Below are 17,991 nucleotides of genomic sequence, written 5' to 3' on the forward strand. Positions count from 1 at the left end.
AGGTTGCAGACACTTTTCTCAGGCCAAACATCCACGCCAATATCGTTTTTAAATATCTCTCTTCAACAAAAACGAATCCATGAAAATATTCAGATCCTCCATTGACAACCCAAGAGTGGCAGTTCGTCACTGTGGATTGTGTGTGTGTTTGTATTTTTTACTTTTTCTCTGTGATTCAATTGTTAATCATAAATATTTAAGTGTTAAACGATCAGGAAAAAAAAATCAATATCGCACAAGGCTAATTGTAGTATCCTTTTTTTATGTACAGCCAACACACCGCTTCAAAAGCTTTATTTTCTGACCACTCCTTACTCATCTCACAGACTATTCACAATATTTTTGACAGTTTTCTTCAGAAATAAACGGAAGATGAATACAAAACGTAAGAAAGGGAAACTGAATAGAGGGACTGAGGCAGAGAAAAGAGAGGCTCTATTGTAAACAACCACTTCCAGGCACTCAGACACATTGTTCTCGTAAAGCTGTATGTGGTACATAGTGTGTGTGTGTGTGTGTGTGAGTGCTTTTATACAACATGCTGGAGCGGCAGCTTCGTACCCAGGCTTACTACGATTAGCCCTGAGGCCTGATAACATCTGGAGTGGCTCAGATCACCACCTCGCCCAAGCACACACAACTTTACTGGCCTAACACTGGGGGGAGGATGTAGATGGTTACACCAGTGGGGAGATGGCGGGGCACAGGAATTGAAATTTATTTTAAGGGCAGTAGATGCCAGCGAGTGTTTTCGTGCTGAAGGTGGCTGAAATGACATGTAGGAGGAAGTCCGAATGAAGTGATGGTATCATTATTTATGTGCCATAAATTATACAGTATATAGTTTGGGTTTTGCAGTACAATCACAACACACATACGAACATTTCTAAAAAATATCCGTTTAAACCACAATCTACATTTGCAAGAGTGCAGTTTTCAAAAGGCAAAACTGCTGTTTTAATTATTGCCTCCCATCATCAACAAGACTGTCTTCAATGATACACAGCTCATGTGTTGCCTGTAGCAGGGTGAGACAAATCAGAAGTCCAACAACCTAAACAAAGCTCATAAAAACAGCAGAAAACGTAAAAATAACATCTTTGATTCTGGGCAAATGGTGTAGAAACATCCTCTGAATTTTATAAAATTTTATCAAACCTTTATCATCTTTGAAGGGGGATTTGGGGATCTGGACCCTATCAATCTACAAACATAGTGTCCTATTTAAAACGTTTTTATTTTTTTCCCATTAACTTTTATTAGCTGTTCATTATATTTTTCTCATTTTTGACTTTTTAAGGATATAATTTCCCCATTTGGGTTTTTATTTTTTATTTGTGTTTAACACACTGTCCAGTTTGTTCAAGCCAAACATTGTCTACAACCGGCAAACATTACTAGTCACATGTAAACTCTCTAATATTTAAAATTCAGCCAACTTTGCTGATCCCAATCTGACCATTGCGTGATGTAAAAGCCTGCAGCCGACTGCGGCCTCTTTTCAGACCAGAAGAACAGAAGCTGGAAAGGCAGCACACCCCTGAATCGACTGTTTGGTGAAAGAGGAACAAGTGAAAATGGCTAAAAAACTGTGGCTCATTCTCATTTAAAGGAACAGACGCTGAAACCAAGCATTGTGAACGCCACTGTGGTGTTTGATCCTTGTAATGTTTTCACAAAAGCAAGTCACAGATGTTTCATTAAGACCCCAGAACTGTGTTCACTTGTTTAAAAAGGAGCATAATACACTGTATGTCCCCTTTAAATTGCAGACTATATATTGGTCAAAACATAAATCAACAACGATTTCCTATACAATGTTATTTCTGTCAGCTCTTTGTTTTCTTAAAGTGGAGGCCTTGGCTGGATGGGGACATATTTTTGTCCATCCATGAGTGTACAATAATGCCGCCCCTATCTGCCACACGGATTTTAAACAGGGGCATATTTTTCAAACACGTCATCAAATGGAAACAGATACTATCATGCTTACAAGAATTAGCTCGTTTGACTACAGATTTCTAATCAGTAATGAATGCCATCATTAACGACGATGGTTAGTAGTGCCCTAGTTAGTAAGTAATCCAACTGTAGGAAAGTCTTAGTCTACAGTTAAACACTGAAATGGAGGAGTTAGCTCTTTTTTTCTGAAAGTGGTTTTATTCCTGCAGGGAGTGGAGAAATGTCTCTTCCTGTGTGCTCTAAGACCTTCCTCCTCCCATCTCCCCACTCTCTCCTCTCTTCTCTCTTGGTGGCTGAGGTTTGTCCTTGCTAGGGCACAGAGCTCTCTACTGTTTCAGCACACGGCGCTGGCTAAAAATACTCTCCACCCCTCCGGCCCAGCATCCACCACTCAGCGTGGGAGGGAGAAACAGAGAGAGAGAGAGAGAGACAGAGAAGGTAAAAGATATTCAGGACGGGAGAGAAGAAAAGAGAGGGGGTGAGAATGGAGGAGAGGGGGCGATTGATGTTGGAAGAGGAAGAAGGAGAGAGGTTAGGCCGAGGGAGAATGCTTTTTTCCCTTTGAGCAACTTTAACATCTGCAGCTGCCCACCTACTGTATCTGGTGCCCCTACCGTCAGCAGGGGCCTATCAGTTCTCATAAATAGGGCTGGGTTTGGAAATACCTGCCAAATGAATCATATACAAAGCAGGGGTGAAGAATCCCCTGAAGTAAAATTTCCTCACTTCACTTCACTTCACTATGCACTGTACCAGTGAATTTGAATGTGTAATAACGTAATAGATATAAATTTACTGTTTGTGCTCAACATATGTAATGTAGCTAGAAAGTTGGGGAATCTCGTTGTACTCTTCAAACAGATTTGATCACGTTTTTCTTAAAATTAATCGAACTAATTGATCTGGTGCTGCTTTTCATTACAGACAGTAATTTTCATTCATTTATTCATTCATTATCTGTAAGCTCTTATCCAGTTCAGGGTCGAAGTGGGTCAAGAGCCTACCTGCAAGGCGGGAATACACCCTGGAGGGGGCGCCAGTCCTTCACAGGGCAACACAGACACCTACGGACACTTTTGAGTCGCCAATCCACCTACCAACGTGTGTTTTTGGACTGTGGGAGGAAACCGGAGCACCCGGAGGAAACCCACGCAGACACAGAGAGAACACACCACACTCCTCACAGACAGTCACCTGGAGGAAACCCACGCAGAAACAGGGAGAACACACCACACTCCTCACAGACAGTCACCTGGAGGAAACCCACGCAGACACAGGGAGAACACACCACACTCCTCACAGACAGTCACCTGGAGGAAACCCACGCAGACACAGGGAGAACACACCACACTCCTCACAGACAGTCACCCGGAGGAAACCCACGCAGACACAGGGAGAACACACCACACTCCTCACAGACAGTCACCCGGAGGAAACCCACGCAGACACAGGGAGAACACACCACACTCCTCACAGACAGTCACCCGGAGGAAACCCACGCAGACACAGGGAGAACACACCACACTCCTCACAGACAGTCACCCGGAGGAAACCCACGCAGACACAGGGAGAACACACCACACTCCTCACAGACATTCACCTGGAGTGGGAATCGAACCCACAACCTTCAGGCCCCTGTGATCAAGCATCACAGAAGTTGGGGCTTAAGAAGATGGTTTGCCTTTTGGAGGTTCCCATACATTTGCCAGTAAAGATATGTAATGCTGGCTCAGAAAATAGTTCTTTGCTTTATTGGATTCTCTTTGTGTATTATTGCGACTTGTAGAAGACTAGTCAGGTTTTACCAGTTAGTTGTACTAGCTGAAGCCTAATATCATGTACCTGGCAAGTTAACAGTACCAACTAAACAAGTGATCCACAACAGAGCTGGCGGTTCATGACTGAAGTGTCCTTTGAGCAAGGCACCTAACCCCCCAACTGCTCCCCGGGCGCGGTGGCTAGGGCTGACTAACGCTAGTGTGTTAATAAATATGTGTTTCACTGCATGGATTGGGTTAAATGCGGAGAACAAATTCCTCTGTGAGCAAGCACAGTGGCCAATAAAGTGATTCTGATTCTGATTCATCTGCAGTCCTCTTATGGCCCACATTTGGCTTTGGTGAGTCTAGTTCTCTAAATTCAGACACAGGTCCGCCAAATATGGGCCAGATATCAAGCGTGTTGTGGACCAAATCTGAGCCAAATGTTGATTCAACGTCTGGCTGAAGTCAAGCCCAGCTCATGACAGTTGGGCCACAAGATGCTTGCCAATGCTGACATAAGATACACAGATTAAGCCCAAATGTCTGCTATCTGGGGGTGTTCTAGCTAGCAGTACTATTTCTTTGGCAATGGTAGCCATATTTAAATGTTTCAGATCATAGCCAGTCTTCTTGGTGATGGGAGGCTCAGGTAGTTACACCAAGGACACAAACTCTTGAAAGCATGATGTAGCTGTGGTTGCTGTATCACTTGACTTCAGCTTGGCCTCTGTGAATCAGTCTGTGCTATTTTTGCTGAAGGTTACGCTCCCCGTCAGACGTCCTCTGACACACAAGAGACTTGCACATTGGAGGCCTGCATGCTTGATTACATTCAGCTTCATTTTTTGTATTAGCAAGGGCAGTTTTGTTCCTCATGGCTTGCTGAAGTAGCAGGAAGTTGGCCTCAGTTATAGTCACAGTTGTTGTAGATAAACCTCCCACTGGACTCTAAAAACGTTTCTCCTAATTAGCATTCAGTGGTCTGTTAGCTTTAGGTTACCTCATTATCGCTTCTGAAGTCTTCTTTGCTAATTATGCCTTAGCTATTTTTATAAAATGCTTCCTGGTGCATGGTATAAAATGTACAATGTTCATGTGACTGAAAATGTAAACCTACATTGCCTAGGTTAATTTTTGCTGTAATGATTATTGTATTGTTAGTTTGCTCCGCTTTTAGCCTGAATTCATTTTCTCTTACAGACAGTCAAGTATAAAGATGCCAAGAGTTTAAGCAACTCATGAAAACCAAAGTGTGCTTAAACCCTGTATTGTCTGGTAGAAGAACTATTCATTGCAGTTAATAATGCTTTGAACTGCTTGAAATTATTTATGAATAAATGTATTAATCTATTCTTATAATGGTTTGTTAAAATGGCTGCCTCAGCTAAGAAGCAATCCAGATTTATAGGTAAGAGTCATTGTTGCTTTGGTTTGTCGGCATTATCTCAGGGGTGTTCTATTAAAATTTCTAAAATGTCCTCCTGCTAAAGGTCCAAACCTCGTGAAGTGTCTTTAAATCTGGACCTTGGGTCCAGGTTCCAGGCTGGGAATTTATAATGTTCGGCCAGTATATCACTATAGCTGCAACTGATAATGTCAGGTAGAGGCCAGCCAATTTAAAATCCCAGCCTGAAACCTGAATCCAAGTTCCTGATATCTGGTCTAGGTTGATTATTTCAAGGTTTTCAAGGTTGGATATTTGAAATATACACATTTAACTTGTGCAACACACAGTAAACATACAGCTATATTTGCCAATAGAGATAGTCCCAGAGTAAAATATATAAATGTGTGAACTGAGCCTTGAACAACTCTTTTCTCTGCATTCATTCATTCATTCATTCATTCATTTTTTTCAGCTCAAGTTCTGCAATTCGCAGAGAACAATATCTATTCTCTTTAATTTATCAAAAATTGGTCACAGATCCCAATAAAATCACTCATTCCTAGTCCACACCTTGGTCCACCATTCTGTAATGACTGCATTATCTGAATTAAATCTCTGTGACAAAAATCTCACTTCAGATCAGAGTTCATGAACAGAGTGTGAGACAAGTGAAGTTGAATTGCTGCCTGATAATGGGCATGGAGATGAGATTATAACTGAGTTTTATGAAGAGTGCCTCTTGTTTTTCCACTCCAGTAAACCACTCTGACAATGAGACACTTTGTAACATACAGTCAGTGTTGACGTTACCGCCCTGAGGTCACTACTGTTGAATAAGTTCAGCCAAGCCTACGGTATCTTTGCTTCTGTGGGAGTAAAACAAGTAGTAAGCCTGTCATCACAATGAGTAAGTAGTAACCGTTCTAGGGGATTCAATTCTCTGTCAAACGTAAATGAAATAACGTAATTGACAAATGTTCACAGAAATACATGAGTGAGTTTAGGACGTGTGTTGAATTTCAACGCGTCAGCCCAGTTGGCTCAACCGAATCAATTGAAACGCAATGAGCTGTATCTGTGGTCATGACCTTTCAGAGCAAATGTTGGATACAGTGTGTGTCATGACTCTGCTGCGTTATGCAGGTTAGGTAGGGTATGCCAAGTCAGATCTTGCGGGAATATTTGCATTATGACTCATATCCTGATTGCAAAAGTTATACTTCAACATTCATTTGTCGGAACCAGGTGACATTTAATAGAACGGCAGTTGCAGGACGACTGAGAAGAAAGATGTCATTGCACAGAATAGGGGCTGTTAAAATTCTTTGGAAGTATTTTTTTTTACTTGTTCTGAAAGCTCCTGACTGGGTGTGCAGTGTTTGTGGTTGCTAAATAAACCAATGTCTGAACATGTCCTCCCAGCAAAGCCTTATGTAAAGACTAAAAAGCTTTTGCTTCTTTTCTAAAACACAATGCCATTTTGGCTCATTTCTGTCAGCAGGCACATAGCTGCAAGGCCAAACAAGTTTATTGAAGAGCCTGTTCTCAGAGCTCGTGATTACATACCCAAAGGAGATCACATATCACGTTGCATCGAGCGAGCCCTTCAGAGGCTAGAAGTCACAATATCGGGAGATCACTTTCAGCAAAGATTCATGAAAGTTTGTGAGAGTGTGGCTCTGAGACCAAATAAATCACAGTGCATTCTGCCAACAATACCAGGTGACTCAGCCCTTAAGAAACTGCGGATGGATTATGGGTGTCGTATTGCCTCTTTGTGTCATCAACAGTCTCATTTGTCTGTTTTGATCATTGTGGTCAAATCTCAGGTTCAAGATTTCCAACATGCCATAACAAGACTTTTTTAAATTACCTTTCAAATTTCCCTTTGACTGGCCAGTGATCTATTTTATTGATGTTTCAGTATGATCCTTCCAGAAGAGCAATTCCTCATGATAATGGGACCCAGTAGAAAGGCATAAGTTCAGAACGGTAGAAGCTGATTTGAAGACAAAAACATATCTCCTTATATGATCATGTTAGTGATCCATCCGTTCTCCAACAGTACCTGGACTTTACATTTTGGTTCTGGAAGAACTGGAAAAATGGGCTACACTCTTAAAAATAAAGGTGCTACAGAAGGTTCCATAAAAGTACCACTTTTGGTTTTGGACAGAACAATTTTTGCTAATATGTTAAAATTAGCAAAGAACTTTAAGATCAACTGATGGATCTTTAAACCTTTATAAGTTTTTTCCACACTCACACATCTCTCAAACGTACTTGGATTTGAATCAACACTGATCAGGATGAATGAATGAGCATTATTATCAAGAACTTTGTCCAGTATACTGCATGTATCAGAAGATTTTTACAGAGGCAAATAGTAGTGACATTTACCAAAACGTCTTGGAATACATAACAAGTCTAGCAAACACTGCCCCTCCGCAATAGACCAGAGTAGTTCCTTTTTACTGCCATGTTTGTTTACAGTGAGTGTCGCATCATTGACATCACAGTAACTTTCCAAGCTTGGGCACAGTTAGCGAAAACACTAAAGGCGTACCATGCCTGAGCTCAGCTGAACTGTGCCTGAGCCCAACTCTTCAAATTGGCCCGGGCGAAGTGCAGAACAAACACACTAGTCATATGAATTGGACTTTGGGGTCAAGCGTACATGGGGACGGTACGCCTGGTTCGCCTAGTATAAGTACACCCTATGACCCCTTCGTTAAGCAAGTAGACTGGCTCCTTATGAATGAGATCAATGTATGCATCTTAGGCTAAATATTTTTGAGAAATGCCCTGTTTGTTTTGTTGACTAGTTTAGGTTTAGACCATGTTGGGGCATTTTTCATGTCTTTGAAACCTGTGTTACCCTGTTTTATACCCTTTGTAGAGGTCTGTTAAACATTTCTGCCAGTATCAGCAGTAGCAAGGGGTCTTGTAGGGATAATGATTGATCAAAGGGAGGTGGATGCTGTCCTCTGTAAAATATGATCCCCAATTCCTTAAACAGTCTAGTGATAGTAAATACTGCTATCTTGTTACAGATAATATACCAGTTCATCCCAGCATGGTATCTACTGTTGATCTTCTCAGATGTTTGTAGAAAAGTAAGCTTCAGTATAAACATCTCTGTTGTAATATATGCAAGCAGATTTTTTTCCGGTTTCTTAAATGCTGCTCCCTGTTGTACCTGGTCAGGGTGGGAATCAGAGAGGCAAGTGTAGGTCAAGTATAAGTCTTATCTGTGCAGAACTCAACCAACGGTACCAAGCTTTGTCTCTGATCTCCATCATTAACCTTTAACCTTTCACATCACACTTACAACTGGGACCCCAAAGCCCTTCAATGCGGAACAGAGCTGGGTGTGAAATTGCAATTTTCCGCTCGGGTGGTGTCACTATTCGTAATTGATATAATGAGAGGGAATTTGGGGAGGGGGGGGTTGGGTAGGGGAAAGCTAATTTTACAGCAGCATCTTGTTGGCATCTTTGTTCCAGAGATTTCCTATTGTCCCAAGCTTGTTTCCGGCACATTCCAGCTTCACGATCAGCAAATTAGTCTCATGCTGTTACCTTTCTGCTAGTTGCCCTGTGGCATCTCTTTTATGGAGCCTCAGTCAAAAAGACCATTCAGTAAGGTCTTTTTCTCCATGAGACTTAGACTTGTAAAATGACCCCTGTTTTAGCTCCTAAATGACTACCTTCTTTCTTCTGATACATGGAGGAGGACTCCTGTATCTCAGTTGGCTGCAAAGCAGTCATTTCCTACAGGTCAGCCAACAGATTATATAGCCATCAGACTGAAGATTTGAAGTGGTAAATACTTGAAAAGCTCAAGTATCACTTTGTTACCATTATAGAACCTGGGGAACATGAATAGCCTGTTCACTATTTGCTGCTACTAGGTGTTACATAGATATTCCATCATTTGGAGTCCTAAGAACATAGATGCTAGTGCTAAAATGAGTTTGTGTTGCTCCATCTTCACTTCCAAGAACAAAATGATCAAAGCAAATGCAGGTTTTTAAAATCACCTCCTTGAGACAGCCATATGCCGAAAGGACGTAGAAAGTGCTGTTGCTCGCTCGGGCAGGTGCCTCCCCTCCTCTGGATACTTTCTTTGTTAACAGTAATTAAGTTTGCTTCCTGCCTTCCATTCTCACTTGTTCTGTTGCCAAGAGCGTATTTTTTGCGTGCCGTGTGTTATTGTAAGAATTAACACTCCAGAACAACTGAGCTCTGTCGACAGTGTAATGACAACCTTACACAGGGGCATTAAAAGCACTTGCAGCAACAAACATAAAATTCGGTCAACTCCTTAGAGACAGCGTAATGACATATGGTTTGTGTTATCAACAGTTGGACTGTCTCTCCCTGCTGATCTACCCCTTAGAAAAGCAAGAGGTGAAATAATAGTGTGTCCAAGCAGACCCAGGAGGAAATACCTTAACAGGCCATGAACAACATTTGTTTTACAACAAAACTGTGTGTTTTTTTTTGTTTTTTTTGTTTTTTGGATTGTATTTTATTAGTGTCAGAATGGCCAAGCGGTCTAAGGCGCCAGACACAAGTTCTGGTCTCCGAATGGAGGCGTGGGTTGAAATCCCACTTCTGACAGACTGTTTGGGCGGCACGGTGGCGCAGCAGGTAGTGTCGCAGTCACACAGCTCCGGGGACCTGGATTCCCGCTCTGGGTGACTGTCTGTGAGGAGTTGGTGTGTTCTCCATGTGTCCACGTGGGTTTCCTCTGGATGCACCGGTTTCCTCCCACAGTCCAAAAACACACGTTGGTAGGTGTATTGGCGACTCAAAAGTGTCTGTAGGTGTGAGTGTGTGAGTGACTGTGTGTCTGTCTGTGTTGCCCTGTGAAGGACTGGCGCCCCCTCCAGTGTGTATTCCTGCTTTGCGCCCAGTGATTCCAGGTAGGCTCTGGACCCACCGCAACCCTGAATTGGATAAGCGCTTACAGATAATGATGATGATGTATTTTATTATTCAAGACACTTACAACAGAAAGCAAAAAGAAGGGTTATTAAGGTTACCTTCACATAGTAAGCCTCATTCATCAAATTGGATTTTTTTTGCACCGTGTATATGGTAAAATAACAGTTTCTGCGTTGTATTTGGAATTGGCAAACCATTTATAATTCAGATTAAGCTTCACATCTCTCAGACCTGCAACCCATAGGGGAGAACTTAAACCTAGGAGTAACTAGAAGACTTTTGCTTGTGTGATGGGGTATGGAGGAGTAATAAGTGAGGTAGTCAGGTGTAGGCAGAAACACTATGTAGATGTAGTGTGGTTCTATTTAGGATACAGGTTGAGTCTCTCCTCATTATTGATATCAAACGCATGAAATCTGATCTGATCCGACTCTTTACATTCATGTTGTGTGTCCATGTATCTGCATCTTGACATGTTCACACAGCCCTGAGAAGAGTGACATGAAGGCAATAATTCTGATTTGAGTGACTTTAGACATTTATTGTGAATGTAACCTAAAAGAACACAAAGGGTACAGAACAGACAGAAGAGTACTTCAGACAGAAATTCAGAAATAGACAGAACTGATGATATATATAAAACCTTACCCAATTAAGTTAGCTCATTATGGTTAACTTTATGTTAAAACCCCATGTCCAGGGTTGCTATAATTACTATAATGAGCCTTCTTACTGCCCCACCCTGTCAGTTTTCTTTGCGTTCACTCTCCAATGGCAGGGAATTATGATTATACTCACTGGTTAAGTAAAATGTGAAAAAAAAAAACAGTTTTGTACAGTACTGCTGTAAAAATTCAAACACATTATGCAGAGTTTTGTCCATATGCAAAATATTTAGCATTACCCATGTGTGGAATTACATACCTATCATAGGTGACACAAGAGACCCTTGAGATAATGTTCTGTGAGTGTGATTCTTTGTCTTGACTTGCGTTGTAAAGATGGACAGAGAAGTCTGCATCATAATATTATTCCGCTGCAAGACCTGGGGAATGTGCAGGGTGCAAAAAGCAGACTGAACACCGAGTTAACCCTTAGAACAAATGCCTCCCGCTGGGAAATGCCTGGATTAAACATGCCTTCACCAGACGTTGTGGCCCAGTCGGGATCCTTGTGATGGACACGTTATCCCGGAGTCCCTCAAGGCTCTAGCCTCGGCCCAATATAAAATTCCAAGAAGGCAGGAGAATCACACCATGGCATTTTGGTTTCCCTCGACACTATTTGGCCTGGCTTCAGTGTGTGGCTGTGACAAGCCCTGACCAGAGGCCAATTGTGGGGGCCTGGTAGGGGAAAAGGTTGCTGGTCTGTCTCACGCCTGCCGTTCTGCCCTGCTGGTCTGGGCTGCTAACCTTGCTAAGCCCTGGAGCAGCAACACAGCAGGAGCCAAGGACCACAGAGAGCAGATCAGGCTGCTTTTAAAGGAATGAGGAATGATGGCATAGCATTTTGTGTACGACTGGGTCATTGAGCAACAAATGGGATGCTCATTTTTTGTTTTTTCCCCCTTTTTTTTACATGATAGGATAAAATCCCTTTCTCATTACACTTTCAATATATCTTAGATATAACTTAGGCTTGGATAAGAAGCTAAATGTGAGTTTTATGGGGGTTCTTGAAGATGCCAGATGACACACACAAAGGTCAACAGTCGACAACTAACATGTTTAGAAACTCAAAAATTCATAAAATCCAATGCTCAGCTGAAATATATTTCATTTCTTAATTAATTTATTTCTTTTTCATTCAGAATTTTACTTAACATTGGCTTACATGTAGCCTATGACCAAATACTTAACCACACGTTTATACTATAAACACCCCTTAAAAGATAAAGAAATATTCTCTTGAACAAAAGGTTTGAATAAAAATTTATTCTAGTCTTTTCCGGGTTGCTAGGGCACTGCTTTACTAACTTCTGTGATGTGGAAAGGATAAAGCCCTCTTGACAACGGGTTTGTGTCCGCAAATTTCCAAAATGCCGAGATACGCTGTGACTGAGTTGAATCTCAGGTACACGAATTCAGGTTGAATACATTTCGCTTGCGAAGTTTCTTGTTGGTGAAATTTGAAAATGCGAATTCGTGTCCCCAACCAATAGCACTGTGCTCTGGATGACCGACCTCTGACACACTCTGTCACTACCCTATCTGAGCCAACATGGCGGCAGTGCTGACTGCTATAGTTTTAAAACGGGAGGTATTAAACACTTCTTTTGTTAACACAGGCCAGGGTAACAGTTATAGAGGAGCTAGAAAAAACGCATCCCTGAGAACTCTTCATTTTTGCTGTTGCTAGAATACCAGCGCTCTTCGGATGTGAAACTGCTGGACTACAGTGGAGCACGGTTAACAGCACCAAATTTCAGCCTCCTTTGCAGCCACGCCCATTTTCCCAATCGACACGGAACACAACAACCCAGTGTAAATGGGTCTTAACTTTGCCAGGCTGCAGTTGGAAATAAGCTGTTCTTAATGACTTACCTGCTTAAATAAATGTTAAAAAATTAACTGGGAACAGTAGATATGTCCCTTAAACATCAGTTCATCATTACGACCAATGGAAACAGATCACAGTACGGCACTTTACTTCATAGAAAGCTTTTCCAGCTTGTCACATCTATTGTCGGACTCTAAGACCATCCGGCAGGGGATATGTTGCCATTGGATCCCAACACGAACCCCTCCCCTGTAATCAAGATTTATCTGCACTGGGGGCAGATGGTTTGCCCGAATCCTCCTGCCCCTTCACCCCTCCTCCCATATCCTCAGCTCTGGCCTGTAAGTTTGTCTAGACTAGTGATCCCCCATCCATGGAATCATCCCCCTCCCCATCCTTGTCTTTGACCACAACCACCCACCCCCTCCACAACGGTGTCCTGGAGGAATTGGGGTCATCCATTATTCGATCGCTCATGCAGTGCTAAAAGTAGTTTGACACATGGGCAGAACTGCTGGAGCTTTGTCTCGGTTGTCAGTTTTTCAACTGAGATGTTGATGATCGAGAAATTAATGCCACGCCAAGGACAATGTCATCTGATTACTATTCCCCTCAGCAGCTCTGGCCAAAGTGACATTACATGGCTTTTTTTTTTTTCTTTCAAGGACCCGGAGCTTTCTCGAGTCTCGTTGAGAGAAACTTCTCTGTGACACAAAGAAAGCCTGGAGAGGAGAAAGGCAGCCGCCCTTAATTCAAACCACAAGACCAGAGAAGAATAGAAGGGCAGCAGTGACGCGTCTGCTCATTATCTGCCGTCTCTTGGTTTTGGCTGAAGAGAGCGTGGGGACACGTGTCCGTGTCTTTTGTGGAGCGGGCGCTTGAGACGGTTCCTATTCACGGCCGGCCACAAGGCAGCCATTGAAAGCCCTTGGCCTGCTGGCCCTCATTATCTGCATTGTTGCATGCCATTACACCTCATTTTGGCTTGCCCCAATAGAGGGATCACACAAAAGCCTGCAGTGTCAGGGAGGCCATTCTTCCAGCATAATGCCCCTGTTCCAAAGGCCCTGGTGTTATTTCCTTTACTCCGTCAGAGGCTTTCGCTGCCCACCTGTTATCTTTGTGATAGGACCCCCAATACGGAATTACATGATAGGATCTGAGCTTATACATTACTGCTTTATGATGTGATCCATTTCCTGTTTCATACAATATCCACCAGCTTTGTGTTTTGAAATTGCGTGAGGGAGTGTAGGCCTTTTATGGCAGTATGACAAAGTCGTGGGAAAAGTTTTGGGCACTTGGTTATACATCGTCTATTAGTTCTAGTGCTAGGTCCACACCCTGGAGGGGGCACGAGTCCTTGGCAGGGCAACACATACTCACACATTCACTCACACCCTCACGCCTATAGACAATTTTGCAGAGCCAATCCACCTACCAATCTGTGTTTTTGGACCGGAGGAGGAAACCCACTCAGACATGGGGAGAACCCACCAAACTCCTCACAGACAGACACCAGGAGCTGGACACCAGGAGCACCACCTGCGGCGCCATTGAACAATAAATATGTTCCATATACACAAGATTACGTAGATTAGAAGTTCTAGATGTCAATTTCTATTCTATATTTTTCGATTAATTGTCCAGCTCTTCTCGGTGCTCAGTTTGAGCCTGTCTGATCCAGCTTCTCCTTTTTGTTTGCTTTCCCCTTGTCTTTAACTTCACTCTCCTGCTACTCCTTTGTCATTAGTCTTCCCACTGGCCTAACTCCCTGACTGCTCACATTTGGATCTCTCCAGTTCTGTACATCAGTTTTGTTCTGAGCAAATGGTGACTTATGTATACGTCATACATCTACCGTTCCCTCGACCTACGTGCTGAGTAGCCCCATACACAGCCCGGGTGCGTGGGAGTCAAGCGTTGCCCTTAGACTGCGTGAATAACCTCTCCAACTAACCATCCTTCCATCCGTCCACCCACTCTCTACGACTGACTCGGAGGGACAGGCAATGCAGCAGCTATTTTGTAATTTTAATGGTAAAATGAGGAGTATTAGCTACATTTGAAACTTAGGAGTGTTATTCCAAACACAGATGACTGTGGTGTTGCCGTTGATGGAGGGTCATTTTTAAGAATGACGCATGACGAAGCTTTAAAGTAAGTCTCCAATAATTTGAAGATGTGTGTAGTTGGGGTTTGGATCTAGCCTGGCTTTTGGACTTTTTACTGATTTATAGGAGATTGTGTCCAGCCTGGACCTCTTCAGCTGTTTAAATCCAACACTAAATCTAGAAATCTAGATTTCCTGAGGTGCGAGGAGCACTTTTGTTTTGTTCTATTCCATCTCCATTCTTATTTTGACTGGATTTTATCAGTGGGTCGCTGTGATTGGAGAGACTCAGGTGGGAAAGCCAGACAACTTTGAAGTCCCATGTCGTGTGATGAGGGAATGGAAGTGGCCATACCCTTTTCCCAGGAAGCAAGGCCAATTATTCTGTCGTAGGACTCATGGAACCAGGGATCTCCAGTTGAGGTGAGATGAGAGGACAATGATTACACCGGTCTCTCAGGCTCACCGTTCTTGCTCTTTTTTCACTATAAAGGCACCAGCATGAGCCCTGAGCCTGAGGTCAGCCAGCACAGTCCACGTTCACAGCAACGAGGCGTATAACCTCTATCTTTCACAATGCCCACAGTCCACCATTCCAGCTGGACCTGCTCTTAATAGAGGCCTATGTAAAGCGGCTGGTGCCCCGTGTAGTTCCCAAGGAAGAACTTTCAGTGGAAGTCAATGTGAAAAGATTATATTCCAAGTAATGGAATGGTTCATCCAATGAAATTTTCACAGAGTGTGAAGAACAGCGGTTGGGTTCAAATGACATACTCAAAAATGGAGATGCTATTGATATGGAGAACATTAACAGGAAGTAAAGCAACATGTACACCTGCAACTCTTTACAGATATATAACTGTATTGCTCAGTACAAGTCAACGAAATGCAGTTAGTGCAAAAAAATAACAACAAAAAAGAAAAGATAATTAGGATTGTTTTCAACCAGGTTCCCAAAATAAGAGCATAGGCTGCAGTTCTAGAAAGTTCTAGGAGACACACACTCACAGTTTCAAACCTCATCTGACCTCCATCTCTCTGAACAAATTCGTCATGAGCGTCGGAATACCATTGCTGTGTGTTTTTAATTAAGGCTGGATCTCGGCTTTGCAGGGTGCTCTTCCCTGAGGAAAGGGTTGGAAATGTGTGCTTTAGACTTGACACTTTACACGAAACATAGTTTAATACTAGTTAGTTAGTCATTTAATTTAATACTGAATCATAAAAGTGTCGATCAGTGCATCAAACAGCACAAACTCCAGTTTATTTGCATCCCAGTATTAAACCTATATATCAAAACAAAGCTGTCAGTGGTCTAATCGAATATAGACAGCGTATTACGATTGTCGCCTTGTACTGCATGCTTCATTATCGGTTCTGACACTGGCATCAGAGAAGAAAGGGTAGTATCCTGCCATCTCGAGACTCAGAACGTACAAATAGGAAAAGACTGGCTTGTGAATGAAGTCAGGATTCAGGATCACCGGTGGCTTATGTTGGAAGATGCCTATGCTTTATCATTGGGAGTACTTGTCAGTTTAGAATTATCTTTGTAGTTGAAAAACAGGCAAAGGGAAACAGGCAGTAATGGTTCTCCCAAAGCTCTGTATGATACAGTGACCTAGATAAACCCTACTTCATCTCTCACAGTAGACCCTCAGATCACCCCTGAGAATTACCTGATAGCGGGTGACTGAGATGGCACGGATTAAAGTCACTGCTTATCATGACAACAGAAGAGGAACAGGGTTTGGATATTGCTGCCCCAGTGTGAGATTCTGCAAGTGTGTCTATGAACAGTGCTATGCTTCTTTCTACATTTATGTTATTCCAAATGCGCTGGTTTCCTTGCGAGATTGTCGTCGTCTACACACCGAGGATTGAAGCCGGGGCAGAGAGGGAATCTCTTCCGTGCAGAAGTGGGACACGGTGTATCTTTTAGTACTGTTGAAACCCCAACTGCAAAATCGGTCTGTCATTCTTTCTCCCTCTCTCTACCCTCCCTTCCCCATCCTCTTCCCCCTCTGATAGCTTCTGACTCAAAGCGCTCTGGCAAAGTGTCTGCCTGTACCGAACAATATGTTCAACTCAGTCAGCACTCAGCAACACCCACTCAACATCAACTGCACCCTGCAATGAGCGTGTTCCTCTCTGTAACTTGACTACCGACTGAGGCATGGCATATTTTAGTCTAATATTCATTCAATGTACATTTGCCTTGAGATACAGACCAAAGTCCTTCTGTCCAGCTCGAGCGTCTAGGTCGAATCGCTTCCACTGTGATTCCATACCAATGTTCTCCCAGCTCCAAAACCATATCCCCCTTTGATTTCAGTTCAGGACAACACTCCACGTTGTTTTTTGAGGGGGTGTCTCTACTTGTCGGCTTAGGTTTGATGGAAATAAAACCCTGGTGGGGTTCCTCTGTTAATGCAGTTTGTTTGAGTGATTTCGGTGAGCCCCAGACTGAGACCGTCTGAGAAAGAGGGCCACCGTTTTTTTTTTCTGAACGAACCCTGGTGTGGTTTGTTTCAAGTGTGAACGCAAAACGAACAATAGACAGTCAAAGGAATCAAACACAGAGCGTGAAGTCACATGTTGGGACACTAAACGTGGCGAGAGATCAGAGTGCGTTGGAAACAGCAGCGTGGAGGAGTTTCTGGTGCTGTTTTGACTCCTTTAAGTATTTCAACACCTTCAAAAACTGAAAACCTTCGTTCATTTGGGTATCTAGAGCATCTACCATCCCACAAACTGTTAAATACAACAACCCTGTCAGTTATTTGTGAACTGTCTATGTCAGAAAACATGGAATAGAACAAGCCGTATCTGTAGCACCACCCATGATGATGTAAGAGTAGAAAGGACTTAATAGGGGTTAGTTGTGGTCCACATGCTCTCCACAGAATATACAGTACTGTCCTCTGGTAAGCAACCCCCACCTCCTCCACCACTCCCCAGTTACTGACACCTTGCATTTGTTGGATCTGGTGCTTCCACAATAGACTGTATTCAGGTATTGTTTTTCATTACGCTTCGACGGCCAGCTGTTACCTTCACAGCCGGATCTCCACTGCCACGGCTGCTGGCTCCCTGAACCTCTGCCTGATAAAAGGCAGAAACGAGAGAGCTTGGGAAGAGTAAATGGATTGGGGCCACAACAGAAGGAAGTGGCCTTGACAGCAGAGCATTGCTCCAAGTTCATACGTTTCCATTCCTGTCCCTTTGACTGGGTTTTGGCAGCTGCTTCTTCGTCTTGTGCCTTCCTTCTTATTTCTTCCCGCTCTTTTATTCTCACTTTCCACATTTTGGTCA

At 43.0% G+C, this 17,991-nt stretch overlaps 1 protein-coding gene and 1 non-coding gene across 2 annotated transcripts in view; both read left to right on the forward strand.

Moving 5' to 3' along the window:
• Positions 1–17,991, forward strand: part of LOC136699427 (protein TANC2-like) — a 122,388-nt gene that overhangs the window by 31,163 nt on the left and 73,234 nt on the right. The gene's annotated exons all lie outside the window — the stretch shown is intronic.
• trnal-caa (transfer RNA leucine (anticodon CAA)) lies at positions 9,654–9,737 on the forward strand. Its single transcript has one exon. It is a non-coding gene; the product is annotated as a tRNA-Leu (tRNA).

The sequence above is a fragment of the Hoplias malabaricus genome, chromosome 6, assembly GCF_029633855.1.
Source record: "Hoplias malabaricus isolate fHopMal1 chromosome 6, fHopMal1.hap1, whole genome shotgun sequence".
Taxonomy (NCBI): domain Eukaryota; kingdom Metazoa; phylum Chordata; class Actinopteri; order Characiformes; family Erythrinidae; genus Hoplias; species Hoplias malabaricus.